The sequence below is a fragment of the Gossypium hirsutum genome, chromosome D03 (genome assembly GCF_007990345.1).
Source record: "Gossypium hirsutum isolate 1008001.06 chromosome D03, Gossypium_hirsutum_v2.1, whole genome shotgun sequence".
Classification (NCBI taxonomy): Eukaryota; Viridiplantae; Streptophyta; class Magnoliopsida; order Malvales; family Malvaceae; genus Gossypium; species Gossypium hirsutum.
Genome location: NC_053439.1, coordinates 32,212,259 through 32,236,761, shown reverse-complemented (window position 1 = coordinate 32,236,761; position 24,503 = coordinate 32,212,259).

Sequence of the window (24,503 nt, the reverse complement as noted above, 5' to 3'; positions counted from 1 at the left end):
TAAAACAATTCAAAAAATTTGGGAAATAGATAAAAATTTTGAATTCAGAGGTCACACGGCCGTGTCTCAGCCCGTGTCTCAAACAATGGAACTCACTGACTTGGGTCACACGGCTGTGTTGTAGGCCGTGTTCTAAATTGTGTGTATCTTGCATCTAAAATAAAAAGTGACACACAGTGACAACCTGTGTCTCAGGCCATGTGCTCCATAATTAGACCCTAAAACAAGCCATGTTAAGACCAAAATTTTCCCAACAAGCTACTTCATTTGTGCATAAATTAAATGGACCTAAACATATTTCAAACACTCATAAACATAGCAATTTAATCAAACTAATACTCCTAACCAATATGTCATTCAAAGGCACCTCATTTATACCAAAACAACATCAATCAAAACAAAGCTATAATGACACATCTCAAACACAAAACATAGGTAAAATAGCTACGTAATGACAACAATTGCCAATCCATTCACCATTCAAATTAAACATGCCAAAATGACCATATTCATATAGCTTTAAACATATACAAGTCAGCTATGACATATGTGCATATAACCATGTATAAAAGTAACCAAAACATAACAAAAGTATAAATGACCATAAACCCTAAGCATGTCATTTATAACCATAACCAAGATAACCAAAAACTACCAAGTGATTGTTAGATAGTGTGATAGAACCCCGACAAGATTTCCAACCGGTCAAGCTTTGAATGATCTACAAAATAGAGGAAAAATAATTACGTAAGCAACTAATGCTTAGTAAGCTCATATAATATAAACTCAAACTTACTGAAACGCAAACTTTAAATCATTCAACCATGCTCAACAATTCTTATAAGTATTTTACTTTCCTAATCATAACAATCCACATGGTTAGCAAATAACTTAAAATCATAACATCTATGAAACATGGTGTATAGCATAAAATGAATTACATTCATTCACCTTTCTTTTCATGTCTGATTAGTGCCCTATTCCATTCACTTGCACATATCAACTTTCTATTTCATATGGTTATTAATATCAATAATTTCATATACAAGCATTTTCATTTTACTTTACTTACCCGTTGAACCATCTAGAATTTCATCAGATACTGCTCACACACAGTGTGCCTTTTCATGTAATCGTAACCTTTCCTTTTCAATAATGCTCACTCGAGCTGTGAATTTGGGTCTGCTCACACAAGCTGTGGAGTATCTGCAACAAATACAGAGCCTCAGCCATTAGTAGGACATTCAAGACTAGCACTCAAAACCGTATAACCCTAATGACATGTCATTTATATCCTAAGAATTCTTAAGGTTCAAACGAGATTAATTAACCATCAACATTTTGAAATATTATCATATCATCGAGTCAAATTAAATCTAATATATTGCAATAAATAAACTCAATTCAAAAAATCAAATGAAAATTTTTAATCCCTATACGAACTTACCTCAATCACCACGGTTGTTACAGCTAAGTTGAAAGCTAATCCGAGACTTTTGCCCTTCCTCGATTCAAGTCTGGTTGATTCTTTTCTTGATCTAAATAATAATTTAACTCAATTATTATAATTCCAACATCCTAACAAATAGTTTTATGCAATTAAACCCTTCCATCATCAATTTACAAATTTACCCCCACTACTTTAACTTTCTTACAATTTAGTCCCTAAACTCTTAACTTGCAAATTCACCATTTTTCTAACTACAACATGCTAGCTGGTTTTACTAGGGGTCTTAAACAACCCATATTTACCAAAATTTCACATTAACCTCAAGGAATTTTACACTTTTAATAAATTAATCCTTAACCTAAATTCATAAAAAATCACTTAACAAAATAAGTTTGTTTAGCAACCAAGTTTAATAATCTATTAATTAACATCAAAACACATTTAAAATCAATCATGGAAAGTCCCTCAACCTTTAACAATTCTACAAATTAACCCCCGGGCTAAGTAAATTAAGCTAAAACGAGCTCAAAAACATAAAAATAACAAAAAAGGGCATCAAACATATACCATGCATTCAAAGCAAAGCTTGACCGAAAATTTTTCTTCCCTCTTATGGTGGAATCGATTTTCAATTGAAAATGGGAAAGATGATAGCAAATTTTTACTTTTTGTTTTGTTAACTTATCAAATATTTAACAAATTACCAAATTAACCTTTAAAAGTCGTTAAAATCACACTATAACCTATCCATAAATACCTAGTATCTTAGAATATGGTATAATTACCATCCAAGTCCACTAATTTAAGATTACATAACCATTTGATCCTTTTAACTAATAGAACCAACTTTTTGCACCTTTTTCAATTTAGTCCTTTTCAATCAATTAACTATTTAAACTTCAAAATTTCTTAATGAAAATTTAATACTACCTTAAATTAACCCTATAAACATTAAATAAATATTAAAATAATAACTTACTCGTCAGAGTCATGGTCTTGAAACCACTGTTCCGACACCACTGAAAATGGGTTGTTACAATGTCAATATTTAACTAAGGATTCCTTAGAATTTATGTGAAGTAACAGAGACTGGGTCAATTTGAAACAATTTAATCACATAAACCCAAAGCTATGCATGGTAATATTATTCTTTTGGAATCATTATGAACCTTTAATTTATTCTGGGTCGGATATAAATTAAGTATGCACCTTCCAATTATTGAGTCCATTAATCACCATATGGGTCGGATTAAGTAATTAATTCTAATACATTCAAACATATTTTAATGCATGAATGATTTTAATTGGAAGCATGAACAACTTTAATTGGAAGCATGAACAACTGAGGCACAGAACAATATAAATATTAATTGAATGAATTTAATCAAAGCATTGCAATTATTCTAGCTGAAACAATTTAAGTCATCATCATTAATGGAAAAATAATCTAACAATTTGCAAACATGTTTAAAAACTAAGAACAAATTAAAGATAAAGGAAGAAGAAATTCTTGATGAATTTGGTGATTCTCCGAAGACTATTCGTGGTGGTTTCCTCCAATTTCTGTGGTTATTCCTTTGCAAATTGCTCATAAGGTGGCCGGCCAAGAGATTTTTTCTCTCAAGAAAATGCTAGCTAAAAGAAAATGGGAAGATGGAAAGCTTTAGGCGTGGAAGAGAGGAGAGAAAGATGAGAGAATGTTTTTGTGTTTAGAGATGAATTGAAAGGTGAATGGAATGTCTATTTATACTTGAGGTGGAGCTTAGGAGTTTCCTAAAAATAGCATGCACATCCCTTAGGAATCTCCCATGCATGGTCGGCCTTGATTTGTGGGAGGAGGAATTGTTGGTTGCTTGATTTGTGCTTGATTTAAGGAAAAGGGTTGGACGGTTACCATGATAACTTGTTGGGGCCATTATGTGCTTTTTTTTTACACATGCAATGACCCTTAAATAATTGTTCCAAAAGTCATTTTGGGATGCTCTTCATGTCTTTGTCAATTTTGGGCTTTTCTCCCCTATATTAGACAGTTTGGCAACCCAGTTAGAGGCATACTTAATTTCTTTCAACAATCATCTTCCAAGGTGGGTTAAAACAATTCTCTAAGTCCAATTCATCAGCTTGTTGTCCATAATATGAAATAATTAACTTTCTTGCATGTGTGTCCTTATTATAGCTTCCAACATTGAGCACTTCGATGGTCCAATAATCTAGAAATATCAAACCAAGAATTAAGCACACATAATTAAGAACAATATCTAAGTATTTATTGCGTAAAATAAAAAGAAGAAGACAGAATTCATCATAGGGTTTATCTCCCCCTAAGTATTTAGAAAATTAATTCATGCTTGAAAATAAAAACATCAAAGAGACAGTATATTCAAAAGAAATAAAGAAACTTATGATAATCTCCTCATAAATCAATTGGAAATCTTCAATCTTGACGAAAATCTGCTTCAGAATCGGCTTCAATGGTGTTTTTCAAGTTGTTTTCTTGAGCATTCTATGACGACTCACTCCTATCTTCTTATTTTTGTCATATATACGTCTTAGAATGCCCAAAAAACCTAAAAAAATGGGATTTCCTGTAGTTTAGGGTACAAATTTGCAAAATCGACACTGCCTACCACATGACTGTGTGTCTCACAGGTTGTGTGTCCAGGCCATGTGGAATGGGTCAACCGGTGTGGCTCCTGTAGTTTACTCTGATTTTCGCTTTAAAATACTCTATTAAGCATAAAACCATGAATTTAAAATATTAGGAGCATAAAATTCACAATTAACATCGAATAATCACCCAAAAATGTATTAAGAATGATGTTAAAACATGCTACTTTTAGCTCTTATCAAATAAAAAAAGGGAATTTAATCATTGTTAGCAAATAAACACGTGTATGTGTGTATATATATATATATATATGAAAATTCTACGTGAAATAGCATAAGATACATGTATGACTTATAGCATAAGGTACAAGAATATTTTCATCTGATCAAGGTTTAATCAGTGATTGACAATTCAACTTAGTGCGTATTCGAATATGCTTATTTCGCAAGGTCGAGTTGAATTTTTAAATATAATATATGCAATATATGATTTTAATTTGTAAATAAATATTTTTTATGTAAAATTAGTTATTAACATGTAAATAAATATAAATTTAAAATATTTTACGTATTAAAAAATTAATAATATGATAAGGATAATTTTTTATTTAAATTGAATCACCAACAAATTATGAATTAGGACATGAGATGAATAAAAAATTTATCCTTTAAATTATACCACAATAATAAACTATACAAAACATGATCTAATACAAAAAAAAAAGAACATGATTTGCATACACCAACATCTCAAAATTTACATAAAAATAATCATCTAAATAAAAAAACTATAGCGTATGGAAAAATAATAATAATATTTTAAATACTCAAATATTATAAAAAAGAAAAAGAAAAAGAAAAATTAGATTATAAATTTGAATGTTAATTTACTATAAATGTTATGGTCGAATTCTTAAATCAATTAATTAAGAATACAACAGTAATTAACAAAAAAGGAGAGGTAGTGTAGGACGAAACATGTCCTACTCCATTTCATTACTGTATATTTGGTATACAATTTACTTTAAATTTTACATTTTAAATATTAAACATATTTATTTTTTAAAATATTTAATAAATTATGCAACTATTTTTCTTTTTGAATTTTATGTCGAATATATATCATTATGTATTTAAAATTGTAAGGGTTATGTTTGCATGCGACTTTATATAAAAAATATTAATATAAAATAGGCTTAATATATAGTTAGGTACTCGAGTTTGATGCTTGTTCTTAATGTGGTACCTATGTTATTTTTGGCCTAACAATTGTTATATATTTTGGCACTCAAATGTAACAGTGTTAATTTTTTAGTGCTTATAGAGTTGATTTAATTAAAATTCATAATTAGCTAATAAAATTAGCAATTAACTTTCATCAAATCAACTCTAAAATTGAATTAAATAAGATTGATCGAATTGTATTTTGAAAATCAAACAAATTGAAATAAACACTAAATTTATTCTATTAACAAAGTCATAAAAATTTTAAAATTAATAATATTACAAATTAATTTTCATCAAATCAACCATAAAGCTAGAATTGAACACTAAAAATTTAACACTGTTACTTTTAGGTACCAAGATATATAACTTTTGCGAAATACATGTACAACATTAAGTACCACATTAGAAAAAATAGTCGAACTCAGATACCAAATGATATACTAAGCCTATAGAACATATTCAAAATTAAAGTTCACAAACAAATTATATTAATTGATTAAATAATATCTAAAATTTATATTTAATCTATTATAACTTTAATGAATATGGATAAAATTAATTTAATTTTCATTTTTTAACCTCAAAGTATTCATTTTGACAATAACACTCAACACTTAAATTTAAGAAAACAAATTTTTTTATAATCATTTTAAAAATCATTTTTTCAACCTCAATAATAATGCATTTTAGCCCAAGAAAGCTTTACTTATTGAATGAATGAGTTTATTTATTGGGATTTATATATATGTATAATAAAAATTTAATTATTATTTTATTTATATCTTAGCTAAATTATTCGAATAACATAACTCTCACAAAAGTTTTGAAGAAAAGTAGCATGATTTGTTTTTTTAAGGAAAATGTTTTGTTATGGAAAGATGTAATTTGTACCGCAAGTTATATACTAAGTGATACTTTTTTTTGAGAAAAAAAAGCATATTGTGTCTATGTAATACTCAATAATGTTATTTTTACTATTCTATCATTTATGACAACTTGTGGTGGAGTTAGAAATTTTTTTTTGAGGCGGAATTAAATTGCATATTTTTATTATAGTAAATATATAATTTCACTATTTTAATAGTCTATATCTTTAAAATTTTTAAAAAGTTAAATCAAATTTTTATTTTTTTAGGGGCCAAAATATAATTTTACCATTACTAATTAAAAAATTTATAAATTATAAAGGGCCTAAATAAAAGAATTTTTATTTTAGGGGTCAGGCCCTGCTAGTCCCCTTTACTCCGCCACCGTGTATTTTAAAGTCTAATTTTTTTCTCTCTCGCAACACAAATTTTGTAGTACTTGATGGAATTAGTAATTTTGAAAAATAAGCACATATACATTTCAGCATGCAATGGGAGAGATGACTAACTTTTAAGAAAAAAAACTCTGTAGATTTTGTATTGAATATAAGTGCTAAAGAGGACCCCTAGTTGAATTAACGAAAATAAGTTCCAGAGCTTTCGTTGCAAAATAAGAAGCCTAAATCCTCCAAAATTTCTACAAACACTGCCCAAACTCCATAAATCTTGGAGCAGCAATCAGAGGTGTTTGTAGATAAATCAAATTTAAGTATAATATTAATATATTTTATATTTATTTAAGTCTAGTCAAATATATAAATCTATAATTTTTCTTAAATCCTATCATATTAATTTAAACTCATTTATTTTTAATTTTTTAAATATTTATATTATATTATTTTAATATTTAACAATTTTATATATTTAATATAAATTTTATTTGATAACGTATTGAAAATTAAATAATATATAAAAATAATCTAATATAAAATATTATAAATTAAAAAAACAGGTCAAACTCGAAACTTAAATATTCAAGCTTGATCTCATCAAATTTGGGTAGCTTTACTTATAAACAGTTCATCTAATTCACAATAGTTGCTCCATTCATAAGTGACGCGAAACTTCAAACTCAACCCAACGAAACACTTATAAATCATGGGTGCATTTGGATGCAAATTGTAGATTGAATTTCTTCTACCAAAGTTTTCGGAATCGGACCCAGAATAATCGGTAGATCGATCTGATAATAGATAAAAAAAAAAGAAGTTGATTGAATCGCCATCCGATCAAAACTGCAATTGAACCGGACGGGAATCGGTTTTTGCATTTAACATAAAGGAAATGAATAGAAAAACAAAAACAAAAGCCAAAGCCAAAAGGCTTTAATGGTGACACTGCTGTCCGGCTCTTTCCACTGTCGTATGTTGCTTTCTTGTACCTGCTGGCCAACGACCATTTCAATCTGCAACCACCGACTATCGCCTTCTAAATCAACCAAGGAGAATTTTAGAAATGAAAAAAAGAGAGAACGGTGAAAGCAATTAAAAAATGATAATGAGCGAAAGGAATTAGGTTTCGTTATTTTATTTTTTGGATATGCGACTAGCATAGATAGGAGTAATGGAATAAAACTATAATAAAAATAAAATAAAATATAAATATTATAGAGTTTGATTGAATAGAATAATAATGTTGAATGCATCAAGAATAGCTCATAAATTTTAATTTTCCCCTTAAAAATAAAAAAATATTTTATTCATATTATTAATATATAATAAAAGTGTTTAAATGAAATTAAATAATTGATAATAAAAATATATTAATCACCGTCTGGATGAATAGGCTAGAATTACTGTTCAATTCTCCATAAAACCACCTTTCTTGAAGCTTTCCAGAAATGAGAAAACCATTGTTGAGCTTTTTTTAAGCTTTTCAGAAAATTACCGTTTCTTGAAGTTTTTTTCTAAATTCTTTTAGAATTATTGTTCATCATTTATATTATTAATAAAGTGTTCCTTTAAGTTTTCATTTCTACATTATTTGATTCTACAATTCCAAAATTTTCAGATCTACCTGTCTTGAAGCTTTTCATGCTTTGTGTGTTTTGGATGGAAGTTTTGAATTTCCTCATCCCGCATTAATATATATTATGTGATTTTTGTTGTTTTGAGTTAAACTTTGATTTTATATATATATAAAAAATGGAGAACCTTAAAATTGGGCCTTTTTAGGAACCTAAAAGCAAGCCGAAACAACAACCCATGGCCCTGGGAGAAACACAAAAACTGGTGGATCAGGAAACTTTCCTTCTATTGCAGGACATTGTTGAAGAACATGTTTTATAAATTAGGTTGGAAACTTGTAATGTTGTGTCAATTTTAAAGAGACCCTTTTTCATGGTTGGCAGAAGTAATAATAATATCAGTGGGGGTTGCTCCAAGGACCGTAGTTCATGGAAAGGTTGCTATCAATCATCTGTGTGTTAAAATAATTTAAGAACATGAAACCCAGAAATCAAGCAGTCATTATCCTTCAGGTAAGGGAACTTTGCCATAGAAATATGATGTGAGGGAGGTATGGATGAAGGTCAAAGCTTCTTTTTACAAGTTGATTAATGCAAAGGTCCCCCCTACACTATCACGCATGTGATTTTACAATGGAAGCATTGCCCAATTCTGGGTTCTGCAATTCAGTCCTTTTCATCTGTAAAAGGATAAGTTTCTACTATCACAACAACCACCTTTTTCTTTACTCTTTCTTTTCAAAACAGTATTGGATTGGAAACCAATCGAATTATTAATGATGGATTTTTTGGTGAAATATTATTATATATTTTCAAGATATGAGATTCCATAATATTTTAAGAATGGAATGGATAACAAGGGTTTGCTGTCACTCTGTGAGATCAATTTTTAGACAGAACATGCTGACAACTGATGTCATTTTATCTTATCCAGTCAGGTCGAATTTGAGTAAAAAAAATTTAGTTAATAAGTCTAATTTTATTAACTAAATTTAATTTTAAGTTTTATTCCAGCTAAATTGAAAGATTCCAAATCGAATCGAATAAAAATAAAGTACACATTACTTAAGAGTAAATTACAAATAATTAATAACACAAGCACAATTTTTAATAATAAAAAAAAGGAGTAGAGAGTAAAAAGGATCAAAATCACGATGAAAAATTGTATTCACTTGAAAAGTTTCATTGTAATTAAATATCACAATTTTTCCACTATCATACACAGTTCTACATTTTAACTATTAACACTTGCTTTTTTTTTAAGTAAAAAAAACTAATGTTTAATACGTTTTAGACTTTAGTTTAAATTATTTTGCAAAATAAGAGTATCGATATTTATTTAAGTATTTTAAAGTATCGATACTCAAATAAATATCGATATTATTTTGTCATTTTATTTGTTTTAAAACTGTTTAATATCAAATTATTGATACTTAAACTTAAAAATGATAAAGACCAATATTTAAAATATCCATTTCATTTCCAAATCATCTGCAGCTTAAATGATAACCTTAGCTATAATTATAAACCTGAAAAACATCAACCTAGGGCATACAAATATGTCTCATAAGGCACCCCAATTCAGCAATTCAAAATCAACTAAATTGCCACATTCAACTCATTTCAATATGCTTTCGAAGACACTTCAGCACAATCAACAAATTTACATCCAATTTTTGCCATATGAGCAATCTCAACCCAACCTTATAAAACATGCATTTTTATGTACTTATTGCATAGCATATTATCTAAACAACTTATAAGCATAAATACCAATCATTATTTCCATAACCAATTATCAACCAAAACACATCATCTAGCATATCACTTTCTCAACCATTAAACCATTATGCATATAGCTAAAACTACTTTAACAAGATAACAACAACATGACCATTTCTAACACTTACAGATATATATATATATCCATAATTCCAAAAGTGCCAATAAATTCCAAAATGATCATTATAACCATAAGACATTCTAGGTACATGCCAAAACCAAAATGAAAACATCACCAACACTTGAGTTCAGGATTGTCGCTGGATGCTGAGTCGACGATCGAATCTTAAAATACCTAACTTGTGCATGAAAAACAAAACCATACACTAAGTATACTCAGTAGTATTTCTATAATCAAACATTAAAAAATAATATAAAGTTTATAATGCATTTTAACATGTCAATCTACAAGTCATAATACATTACCTACTTATTCAATATATTTACATATCTTAAACCGAGCTTATAAACTAATATCCACTATCCACCCTTATTTCAATTTCTTTTATACATGATTTCACAATTCCACAATATAATTTCATCAATCAATCATCAATTCACATATGTGACAGCATAATTTATCTCCAACTGAATTCAATTTCACAATTATAAAGATATATCATATTTTCAATTCTATTTAATTTAGTCCTTATCACAATCAACTAATTCAAATCAATTCAATTCAGCTCGTTCAATCATCTCCAACTTACCTTATGTTATTGCCACGCAATGCAGTTCGTAATTACAATAATTGAAAAGGTTTGGGTTATAGAAATACAAACTATAAACTTTGAACTATTTGTCGATGACTTTATCTTTTCCTTTCTGTTTTGAGGAATTCGGGTCAACGTTAGTTACAAAATAACATAAATACACTAAATCCTCAATACACAATCATTATAACACTCAATTGCTAATTTACGTGACCTTTTAATTTTATTCAATTTAGTCTTTAAAACCGAGACTAACATAACTTTCAAATTAAACCTCCAATTTTTATACCAATTTCACTTTAGACCTAATTTAAGTTCCTATTTTACATTTCCATCACAAATTTTGAAATTTGTGAAATTTCGTGCCTATTGCACAAAATTTTCAATTGACTTTACAATTTAGTCCTTTTTCAATACTAAACTTAAAATCTATCAAATTGGTCCCTAAAACTTCAATTGCTCAACAATGGTAACATCCAAAAACTTTAACAATAATGAAAAATACAACATGGGTCAACTAGCTTGAGTTCTCAAAATTCTAAAAACATAAAAATTACAAGAAAATAACTAAACTACACTAATCAAATTTAGCTTCAAAGTCTAGATTGCCATGGTCGAATTTCTCGTTCTTCTTTCTCTATCTATGGAATGCAAGGAGGATTAGAGAAATTTTTATTTTCTCTTTCACTCCACTAAGGCCATTATTACTTAAACTTTATTCATGTTTTATTATTATAATTTATTATTAATTTATTAATGTTTTATAATATAAAATCACACATGTTATAATACATCAACCGGCCATATATAGTATAGGGAGACAATTACTATATAAACCCCTTATTTGAATTCTAATTATTTCTCCTTAAGCAAATTACACTTTTATTACTTATGCGATTTAGCCCCTATACTTTAATTAATCCCTAATTCGCCAAATGTTACTAGACCGAAATTCAATTTACTTCTAATATAGTTTCCAAAAATATATAATAAAAATATTTAGGGTCTGGTTTACGGAAATGGGGTATCGAAACCTTATTTTTCGATACCATTGACTTTATGATCGTTACACTTGTACCTTAATTAATATCAATCAAACAAAATTATTAGACCAGACTTTAATATATTTCTATTCTAGCCTCATAAATATTAAATTTACGAACACATTTTACTGAAATGGTGTTTCGAAACTGGAGTTTCTGACACCACTGGACACTAGGTCGTTACATGTTATATTTAGTGGAGTTGACATGAAAGGAATGTAGTTGTTAAAATGACCAAAACTACGAATTCTAACTACCAGGTTAAAAATTTTGAAAATGAATGAAGGAGAGAATATTTTTGAATTTTATGTGAGGTTATATGATATTTCTAACGAGATTTTGTCTTGGTGAACACTTCTCTAAGGTGAAATTAGTACAAAAAGTCTTAAGTATTCAGGTACGAGACCTACCATAAGCAATTATATGTGTAGGTCTTTGAGTCTCAACATGTGCTATTGTCATGTGTGGGTTTTAGTCCAATTAGTCAATTAGTCAGTTTCAGTCTAAATTGTTCCAGTTGTTTATTTGTTTCTATTGTAATAGTTTGATTCTATTTTATAATTGATTAGTTTGGGTTTTTTAAGATTTTTTTTCAAAATTGACGTAAATAAAATAATTATTTATGAAAATTATTTAGGTGCAAAATCTTTTATGAAAATGACTTATTTTCTATAGTACACCTAGGTGCCGGCCATTTCACCGCCGACACCACCCTCCATCATCCTCTAATCATTGACCCATGATTGCCTAGTCCATTAAAAAAAAATTTGGTGTCGACACTAGGATTGTCGATACTGGTATGTAATTTTCTCAAATACCTATTAAAAATACTCATATTCTGGATTTAAAAAAAAAAGAAAAAAATAATAATTTAATAGGTGTTGGCATTCAATTTGTGGGCACTGGTTCAAATTTTCAAAAATAATTTTTTTGGTGTAAGTGTTCCCGTTGCTGACATCGGTGTCAAAATTTCTTTTTTGGTGTAGTGCTAGGAAATTGTAAAAATTGTGTTTTTCTTTTTTGTGTATTGGTTTTCTTATTGCCATCACAAGTGTTTTTATTAGAAATTTTTTGTGTCGGCTTTCTCATTCCTGACACCACCAGGCTATATATACTATCCCCTGTGGCACATTAATATTGAGGAAAAATAAAGGAAAAATGACCCATTTTTTCCCCAAATTTTGCCGAGATGAAGGAAAGGGAGAGAATAGGGAAAAATATTAATTGTTGAGAAAAGGGAGGGAGAAGAATATTTATCTTAAATTTGTGTTTGTGTTATAGTTAGAAATCTTGATAGGTTCAAAGTATGTTTTATTTAATGGTGATCCGGCAGAGTACGGGCATCGAAAGATTTCACTTACTGTTTTGGGGAGTGTATCATCACCTGGATATTTCATTTCTTTGTTGATAGTTATGCGATCACGGGTTCAATTATAAATAGGGCTTTTAGTTGACAGCTTTAGGTTTGCATTGGTTATGCGGTCACGAGTGCCATAAAGTTTATGCTGTCAAAGGAACCCTTTAGAGAGGAGATGTCGATTATAGTGGACACAAGTTGATGGCAGCTTTGGTGTGGCCATGGTTCTAGTAGTTAAAGTGGTGTAATCCATGAAGGTCGACCGAAAATTTTCTCACTAAAAGCACCCTTGGGGCACAACATTCCTGATGGACCCAAATCAGGCAAAATTGAATATCAAGGGATTCTCAATGGACTTAATTCTACCAAAAGATAATTGAACTAGAGAAAATACTTATTAAAATATATTAGCACGAACGAGAACACTAGTGTATTTGATGAAGGCCGACCGAACCTTGTCTCATTAATTGCACCCTTGGGGCACAAGATTCGTGATGGACCTAAATTTTGCGAAGTTGAATATCACAAGATTCTCGATGTACCTGATTCAAGCTGAAGATGATTGAAACAGATTAAATATTTATTGAAATACATTAAAAACTGTGTAATGTGATTATTCAAAATTTAGTTAGTATTATTGTAATAAAAGTTAGGCTAAATTAGATGTAAATGCCGATTTTTCTTTTAAATTAGGCTTTTGCGCCATTTTTTTTAAATTTAGGGAAATAAGCCATTTTTAGGAAAGAAAAAGGGAAAGAGGGTCCAATTGGGCAGACTTTCCTGTTTAATGAAGTGAAAGCGCGCCCAACTACATGCATGGAAACACGAAAATATACACACTTTTCATGCCCTTTTTAACTCAAATTCATGCAAATTCGTAGTAATTCTTGTCAAAAAATATATAATAATTATAAAATAATTAAATTGTAATTAAATTATTAACATGTTGAATTTTAATTAATTGTATAATAAATTTTGATTAATTTTGATCATTTTCGACAGATTCGCACAAAGAGCGAAAATTGGCTCGATAGACACTACTAGAAGCGCAAAATGGAGAAGCGGTTTTTTGAAGCATCGAGGCGAATTAATTTTTCGGCCGAAGACGGTCCAAATTATGAATATTAATTCATAATATAATTAATTTTAATTTTAATCCAAATTATTTTGGATTACATAAATTATTATTAATTAATTATGAAAAGAGACCCAATTGAGCTAAACCGAGAAAACCGATTCGACTGAGCACTTGGCAGCCAAAAACCGTCCCACATGCTAACCCAATCTACTTGTTTGGCTGATTATTTGGTTTGCAAAATAGCCCTTGAAGGCTCCTTGAATTTTCATTCAAACCCCTCCACTATTCATGCTTTTTTAAATTTGCCCTTTCCTTAAAATAGCAAGTTTGAAACCTTCAAACTTGCCACATGTGTAGCCGGGGGACTCTATGGCTGCTGATTTTTGTTATTTTTAGCAGCCTACTCAATCTATAAAAACCCCTCTTGGCTGCTCATTTGAAACACATCTCAAACCCTCTTATCCTTTCACTTCTCTCTCACTCTTTCCTTTCAAAACCCCTTCATTGTTCATCATCTTTCGGTTCAACAAAGACAAGTGGAGAAGGAGGAGCAAAGCAAACTAGTCAAGTCTCGGAGAAACACTAGATTTGATTCTTGTTCCTTATCCTTTTAATTTTTTGTTGTTGTTATGAACATGCCTATGAATATTTGTGATGTTGATATGTTTAATTTAATTAATATGGCTTAAATTTAATTCATGCTAGGTTGATTGTATTTTTTCCACTTAATTTATTAAAATTATGTTTGTGTTGTTATAGGCCTTGGTAAGATGTTTGATTAAGTAAAACCATGACTAAGTTATTCTTGCATTAAAATTGTAAGGTAACTAATGAATTAATTATTTAAACAGATTGAAATTGTAATTAATTGACACAATACTTAATCAGTGCATGTTTAATCATCTAAGGTAGTTGAGGGTTAAATTAGCAATGGTATCTAACGATACATTAGCCTTGCATAACTTGCAGGATTATTGTGGATAAATTGTTTCAAGGTAGGAATACATTATTACCTCATGTAATCTTTTATGTGCTTATGAGATTGAATTAATTGTTTGAATTGTTATAGAGATATGTACAAGAGATTATTTTTAATTTCATAAGTATATATGTGCATTAATGCATTTGCTTACTAAAATTTGTTTAATCGGTTGAATTGACATAGAGATATAGTCAAGAGATAAATGGATTTTGGTAGGTGAATATGTTCATAAGTTAGCAAATTACCAAGTTGCCGTGAATTTATTCGTAACAACATGAACATGAGTTTAGTAATTTTAAGTTAAGAAATGTAATTAATCTAACACAATTATGTCATATTGATTAAAACCATCTTTTGAAATCATGCATTGGAGCTTTTATTTTTTATTTATTTATTTTACTTAGTTAAAATCTTAGTTTTTAATCACCTCCTCAAATTAAAATATTTTTCTTCACCAAAGTGTTTTTAATTGCATTCATAAATAAATTCTTTACATAGTCCCTATGGGTACAATAACTGGACATTTACTTTTCACTTTATTACTTGTTGCGATTGTGTACACTTGCACATTTCCGTCGTTCCAATGCGCTTTCCCTTTCTCTCTTATAGGGTTAAGGTTTTTAATTTTTAAGGTTATGGTTTTTAATATTTTAGGGGTAGGGTTAATATTTTTAATATTTTAATGTTTAAGGTTTTTTAAAATTGGTTTAGTGTTTTCGTTTGAAACCTCAAAAGTTCATAAGTAAATTTGAGGAGTTGGGGATGTGGTAATGCGCCTCAGAACACATACATTTCATATGTCATGGCGAGATAAGACCATCACCTGAGAAACGCATCCTGGGGAAATCAGGTTTCGAGGTGACAGTGCTTGATACGATTATGGGTCGGAAGTCTAGGTGGAGGTCCTAGTCGATAGTTGTGATGTGGTCATGGGTTCAAGTATAACCGCGGGCCTGGTGATGGTTGTTACATGGTTAGAAGTTTAAGCTTTTTGGATACTCACAAATGGTGCCTTATATATACTGTAATAGGCCATTTTTGCCCAGGCCCAACAAAAAAACCGAAAAAATAAATAAATTAACAGTCTCAGTCCACTTACAACAGGCCCAAACCCAAAATAAAAAACCCTAGGCGGCCCGATAAGCCCAAAAACTTAAACAATCTCAGAAAACCCTAGCCTCCCTAACCCTCTTCAGCCGCCAACCTCCTCACGCGCGCCACCACCATATCACGCCATCACCACGCTCATCTGACACCTTCAAAAACTGAATGCAACAATAGAAAAGTCACGCCAAGCAGTAAAAACAACAGACAAAAAGACAAAAAAAAAATAGAAAACAAACAATTTGTAATGGTCTATAAAAACAACAATAGGCATTTTGTATTTCTTCTTCTTCTACGAATATACAATAAAAAATCAAAAAAAGAAACAGAATTGAAATTAAAAGGTGTTTGCTCTTTTTTCTTTTCTGGTTTTTTCGTTTTCTGTTTATTCTTTTTATTATTTATTTTTTAAATATATTTTAATGAAAGAAACTTAGAGTAAAAAAAAAAAACTTACCTATTGTTCGTTTTCTGCATTCGGGAGCCGAAAGGTCCCTTTGATTTATCTCAAATTTTGGTGGGTTTTTAGGCATTTCAACCCCAAATCAAGGTTCTACACGAAAAAAGAACTAAAAATGTGGTTTTTTGAATTTTTCGGCCACCGTGCACAGCGGCGCCATCATCGGTGACCGACGGTCGCCACGGTGGCTGACGGTGGGAGCCATGGCCACAGGGGAGAGCTGAGAGAGAGAGAGGAGAGAGTGTTTCTGAATTTTTTTTTTAAAAAGGGAGGAAATGATTTTTTTTGGAAGTTTTTAAACTTATATAGGGTGCTAAAACGGCGTCATTTTGGAGGGGTTCAGAAAGCCCCAAAACAACGTTGTTTTGAGGCTGAACCGAACTGACCCGACCCACAAGGTTAGGATCCGCGTATTTTCTAGCGCATGGGTTATTTATGCACGCGGTCCTTCCGTTTTTGCGACGCATTGCAATTTGGTCATTTTTTTCCTTAAATTTTGCCGCGTAATTTTATGATTGCTTCACTTTGGTCCATATTGAAATGTTGTGCATAAGGACTGGGAATATTTTCCCAATCAGTCCTTCATTCTTTGCGTGCGTCACATTTTGATACAATTTTGTCTAGTTATTTATTTCGATTTAGGCTCTTAATTCTGTTTTAATTCTGATTTAGTCTCATGTTCAATTATTATCGACCCTTTATAATTATATTTTTGTTCATATATCTATTTATTTATTTATTTTAATCTTTTCATATTTTAAAATTCATATTAGACTTTTTTTTCACATTTTTCTAATGTTGCTAGTGTTATTTTTATTTTTAATTTTATCATTATTATTATTATTCCTTGATTTTTTATGTTAATATTAAAGTAGTAATTGTATAATTATTGTCACCATCATTATGAATTGTTTTTATTGCCATGTTCATATTATTGTCATTAACTAACATGTCATTTTATTTTTAGTATATCATTATTCTATTTTCATACACTAGCATTTTACTTTATTTCATTATAATCATATCTTGAATCATGCTTAGACACATTTATTCATTGTTGTACTCCAAACAAAATAAATACGCCTCGTTCAAATTATTGTACTCGCTATTATTCAAAAAAAGAGGAAAATTTTCAAGATAAGACAATGCTCTATAATTGGAAATTTGAAAAGCTCGTTCCCTAACTTATGGGGTTTCGAGTTTCTCGATAAATTCAAATAGCCGAATATTTTTCTAGCATGAAATTTTAATTAAAATATTCTCGAGAATAAAAAAATCGTGTTCTAACTTACGGAATATGATTTCTTTTTAAAAACGAGATAATCGAATACCTTTCAAAATAAATAACTTTTCCGGTGTTTATTCTCGTTTCGAGAATTTAAGAAATTGTGTCCTAACTTACGGGACATAATTCTTTTTCACAATTAACGTGAAATACGTCCTTCTCTAAAAAAAATTCAATTTTCAATATTTTAACAAATGATTGTTTTTTTTAATCTCTTCAAGATTTTCAATTTTCGACACTAAGACACTAATTAATCAACTAGGTACCAATTTTGGGCGTATCGAGGATGCTAATCCTTCCTCGTACGTAACCGACTCCCTAACTCGTTTTTTCAAATTTCGTAGACCAAAATCATTGTTTTAGTAAATCAAAATATCTTATTAAAATAATCAAATTACGAGGTGATCCGATCACACCTCATAAAAAAGGATTGGTGGCAACTCCATTTTTCGTTTTTAAATAAAAGTTGACTCTTTTACAAAAAAATGGTTTCGACATATACTATACATAAGATTGATGCCATTATTATACAAAAAAAACACTGGAGATTTTCGGTGTAATCAACGTAATTTTTTTCTCTATTTCAAAGAAATCGATATTTTAAACTTTTCATTCTTATCTGAAGGCTAACACCGAGGTGGACACAAGAAGGCTCTCAAGTGGAGAGCGGATGTTCAAGAACAATAAAGGTTAAACTCTAGTCGAAGCGGCAGTGGCTGTAGTTGTTAATGGATTGTTTAATAAAAACAACCATCGTTGCCCAGAAATGAGCATCACCTTTACTGCACCCCAATAGCCATTCCTTGCCTGAGAGTTCTTTTGCATTCACGACAGTGCCGACCTTTGAATAAGAAAGAAGGTTGAAGGTATCAACTGCCTAAAAATGGAGAAAAAATTACACCGATTATAGCGGGAAGCCTTGACTTTTTCTATATGATTATGCCCTCAAAATTTTGTTCGTATTATAGGGCAACATTTTCAGGTATCCGAAAAGTTTGAGCTTGTAGTTACGTAACGATCGTAGATTTAGACCTCTACGTAAACTTTCACCCTTAACCATACAAAGCAAAACCACTCTGGAACCTGAGTTCCCCAAGATAGGCTTCAAAGGTAATAGTTCCCACTCGGCATGATATATGAAATTTGTCAGCTCGGAGCAATATCGCATCACCGATGACTCAAGAATACCTTGAACATTAAGAAAATATTTTTAGCGGCCAAAATTGTTAACACCTAAAAAATTTTTATTGATGAAGGAGGGAGGGTGGGGGAGAAGATGTTTGAGGGACGATGAAGCTTGGTGTGTGAGACCATTTTTACAAGTGCAGGGAAAGGTTGGATTGCAATGTAAAAATTTTCTGTGGTCAAAAACGCGCCACAAGACTAGACGAATATATTCAAAATGTGCTTAAAGTGGACGAAGCGTCAGATACTTTTAAATATGGGCAGAAGAAAAATGTTAGAGAAAGCACACATAGCTGGGGGAGCTTTCTCTAGCATTTTTCTTTCCTGCTAAGAGTTAAAGTAACTTTGCAGAGTACCTTAAGAGCACATTATGAGGTGTAAAATACCTGGGGAGCACAAGTGCGATGAAATTATATGACTTTTGAGCGCGTTGTGGATGATGATACTTTGTAATTACATCATACCAATTCAACGAATTCGTGTATTCATAAACGGATTTCGAAGCACATATTCCCTTTCTCCCTATGTTATTTCCTATAAAAGGGACGTAATTTTCATAACTTAGACACGCAGTAAATTAATATCAAACTACCAAAAAGTTGTGTTTTGAAATCCATTCTTTGTACTTTGACAAGTGAAATTTGTTATTTACTATGACAGTCAAATATGTAATACAGAGGTCGGGGTAGTGTTTGTAGGAGCAAAGTCTATAGAATTGGTGTTCAATCCTACCGTTCAATTGCGTGAGCTACAGATTAGGATCAGGAGGAAAGTTGGGGGATCGACCCGGGGAAGAATTTCAAAGTTGCAATATAGATATCTTACTTCTGTTGACCCCTATAAGTATGAGCTATTTGATGTGACTACTTAAGTGAAAATGTTATAATGGAGTTATACGTCGAGTTTGCGGTGGCTAATAGATCTAGCCAATCTTAGACCACCGTTGCGATGAACACGAGAACCAAAGTTAAAGTAGAAAGTCCTACTACACGGTTGTGCGGTGGGTTCACTGGCATGTTACAAATTGGCTGCTATGATGTTCCCGAAACATCTATGGGTAGACACTCATTGGTCTCTGGCACTGATCTAAACTTCGGTGGCCAATACTAGTCGGGGTTTAGGTATAACCCTAATTTAGACACTCAGGCTCGACATTCAATTTCAACTTCGGTATTGGTTTGATGTCATAGGGCAGAAGCAGTTATACTGATCGTTCATCAATGTATACCAGACATCAAATCGGTGTATTTTTTGTGGGCACATTGGTTACAAAAGAATCGATAACCTACTCCTTTTAAAAGGGACCGATAAATGTACGTCCAACCCCCTGCTTGAAGGTGACAATGATGGCATAGATGGGAAAAACGATGCGATTAACGAAAAACATACAGGTGGGGAAGAAGGAGAAGGGGTGGCCAAGGAAGAAGATGCAGGTGAAGAAGAAAGGACAGTAGATGCAGTTGATGGGGAAGAGTCAAACCCTAAGCTAATCCGGTAGTGTGGTTCAGATGGTTTAGAAGTGACACTATTTTTTAAACCAGATCCGATTCTAAAGAAGCCAGAACCTTGCGGGTTTAATGATGACGCCTTGGACAATGCTCCGGTTCCAGGTCTGTTATTTAGGGCATATGAACATTTGCCGCACAAGATGAACATCAACATATCAACCGAGGGTGGTTTGAAGTTTCTGCGACTACTGCACAGAACACCTGGTCATACAACCACATATTGTGATATACGAGTATTAAAAGTTGAGATGGAATACCCAAACAAGGATGCTTTCGTTGTTGCGCTGAAGCGGTACAACTTCAAGAATGGCATGAACTACTACGTCATGAAGTCTCGTTCCGAGAAATTTAAAGGAAATTTCGCAATGCGAGATGGAAGGAGAAAGTGAAAAATAATGGCGTCTTTCTAGAAGAAAATTGGGCTATGGACGATAAAGATGTATTTCGGTCCACATACCTATATTGTAGTAGGCGCAAGTCAAGACTATCTGAGGCTAGACTCGAGAATGATTTCTGACATTATTCTACTGATGGTGAAGACAAGTTTTAGGATTCTCGTCTTGGTGATGATTGCGATCATCTGTAGCCAGTACAAGTACACTCCATCATACTACAAAGCGTGGGTTGCAAAAAAGAAGGCTATAGATAAGTTGCATCACGAGTGGGACAATTTGTATAACCATCTACGACAATGGTGTCAGATATTAGATCGATACGTACCAGGTTCCATAACAGATTTGGAAACGCACCTAGTGTACTTCGTCGATCGATTGATCCCTAGGAAAAGAGTATTCAATCGACTTTTTTGGACCTTTGAATAATGCATAGAAGTTTTTTGGCACTGCAAGCCTTTGGTTCAAATCGACAACACCTAGCTGTATAAAAGGTATCAACATTGTTGGTAGAAACCCAAGCCATATGAAAACAACATGTTCTATGTACAGACGTACATGGGGGCCTAAACATCAGTAACATTATTTTCTTACAAATAATATATTCATTACAATGCTTCCATTATTCAAGTGTTCCAAAATTGTTATTTCTTGTTAACTTACGCATAGCTCACGTTAGACAGTAATGAACACAAATGTGATGTTCGAATGAAAAACCTAAGTTTATTTATTTATGTCATATATATATTTATACCGCATGATTTAGAAAAAAATACATCAATCGTGTCGTCGGGGAGAATGTGTGTCACAAGGCGGTGGACACAGTCACGTGGGCAATTTTTACTCACAATCGAAGGAGTAGGCCTGTAGACTTCCTATTCAACGTCATCATCACCTCCACCCCCACCTAGCACATCTTCCTCGGCTTTGCTAGCATCATCATCGTCCTCCATGGTCGACTACTGTGTTGTCCTAGCCTCGAATTGTGTATCCTCCACTCTTGCTACTGGTGGTTGAGCCGATGAGGTACCCTGATAAAATGATGATGTGAGCAGTGTTTGTGTCACTATCGGCGTGTAACCATATGGTGCCCTAAAACATAGGTACATTGGTATTGTACCGGGCATCAACACTAGAATCGACTGCTGCATGGGCGTCTGTATCGGTGGCGATGCATGCACTGACATCTAGCTCAACATCTGGACCGGGATCGACATCGACATGGGAGAAAAAAAGGGGAACATTGGTGCCCCGAAATATGTACTTAAGAACTAAAGAACAGGCCACATGCGACAGTGGTGGGTACGACAGTGCTTGTGAAAAAAAACATATGGTTAGTGAAATGAAAAGGAATAAGGGAAGTGAACTAACCCAGATATTGCGTAGACATAGGCAACGCTTCTTCTATTGGAGCCGCTAAACAACTCATTGTGCGACCGTGTCCCCTCCTACGTTGTTGCTGTGGAGGTTGTCATTGCCTCTTTTGCTACATTTGTCTACTCCTCGCCTTTGGTGATAGCAGATATGGCTTGCCGGCGACTCTAAACCACATCAAGTAATCGATATCTACCATCGTGTTCGCTAAGAAAAATGGTTCATCGACGAGTAAGAATTTCATCATACAATCCCCATGCTTGGATGTGCTCATTTGGGTTTTCTCCCTAATTCTCGTCATTCTTCCCCTGCATGTCCACCTTATATAGCTTATTCATTTCTCGTGGTGGCAGCAGAATTCATTTCCTCCACCCGAACTGCCGCAACACCCAGTCTCATTTGTGTATTTCCATTGTCGCGTATACTATCAGCAGCACCTTTGCATCCCACATCTCCTGATTGGACAACACTTTCGACGGGATGCAAGATATGACTTCGGTGTCAGTGTACAACATCAATTCATATCGAAAAGCTAAATTGTAAAATCATTATGTACGAATTTTTTTAAGAAATATTGTGTAACTAATATAGTTTCGAAAGTATAAGTAACTAATATAAGTCTAAGTGACTAAAATCTTACAACTCCACAGGCAGTCCCATGTAATTCGACCTATGGTTTCACCTATACAAAATGATTTATTAGTTGAACCATATAATAAATAAAAAGATTTTACTGTACAAACTACGTATTTATTAATGAATGATGTTTACCTTGTCACCAATGGGAGAATGTATAAGTCACTTACTCTAGTTCACGGGGCTAGACCTTTCGTCTTACAATCCGTGCGGGTGATCCGTTTGCTCCAAACTCGTTTAAGTCAGCCTTTACACTTAAAAGTGAGGATTCTTTTAGAACTCCTCCAAGGCATCGATTTGTATAACGGAAGTGATTGTGCCAAAAGAAACTACAAATGAACAATAGAAAGCTAAAAAAGTAATGTACACAAAGTGTTTGAGTAAATGCTCAAAGAATTCTATTACTCTTAAGAATTTAACTTACAATGGATGAGTACAAATGAGGGGGAGGCTCTCTATTTATAGTTGAGCTCCCCCAAAACCGACGGTCAAGATACATTTACATCGATGGACGAGATTAACCATATCCCTTGATTTTAGGGATTTACAAGATATGCCATATCAAATCTAATCTAATCTTTACAAGATATGATTTCCTCAATCTTCTAAGATTAGTTACCAAATTACCATAAGTTTCCATATCTTCATTATCGGGCCGACTGGGCATCAATCTGATAGGATTTTCTAACAGTTCATTGAATTGGGCCAGTTCTCGTGGGCTAAATGTTCCTCATTTAATCGATAGACCTTCGTGAGGTGCATCTTGTGCCATGGTCATGGGCTTTGCATTTTGGCCTGTGACATTCTCCCCCACCCATTCTCGTAACGCCCTCGTTGCGACTTCTGAATGACAGTGACTTGATTCACCTTGGAGCATTCTCGTTGCCTTGGCTTTTTCTCGACTTGTCTTGTGATTGGGTTCTCCCTTCCTTCAGAACCTTTTCCTCGGCTTTCGTTGCCTCTTAACTTAAACCATTGTACTCGTTGGTACATCCTATTGGCAAGAAGTCTCCACTCTAACTTGCCCCAATTTTGACTTGTTCTCACTGGAATCCCCTGGATTCTCACATCTTGGCTTCGTACCGCCCATAATCCCTTTACCTCTTTACTTTTGAACTTTGAAAGGGCCCCTACGATCTTGCCAAGCCAAAAAGTCAGAATTCAAAACACTATCAGAGTGTTTGCAATGTACCTTACTCGCAGCATTTACTCGTCTCGACTATTTTTGCATCGCTCCTTTTCCCTCGAATCCTGATGCACAACCCACCTTTCCTAAAGGTCTCGGCTCTACAGTCGAATCTACAGGCTTCATATCGATCTTTTACGCCACTAACACTTTCGAAGGGGCTTTCATAGCATTCCGTTCTGACGAGTTAATGTTTCTCCCATATGAAACATCTTCGACTAGTTGGACTGACGACAACACCCTCGTCCCAACCTTTATATCTTGATGCACCGGTACAACAATTCTTGTGAATGGATCGGTGA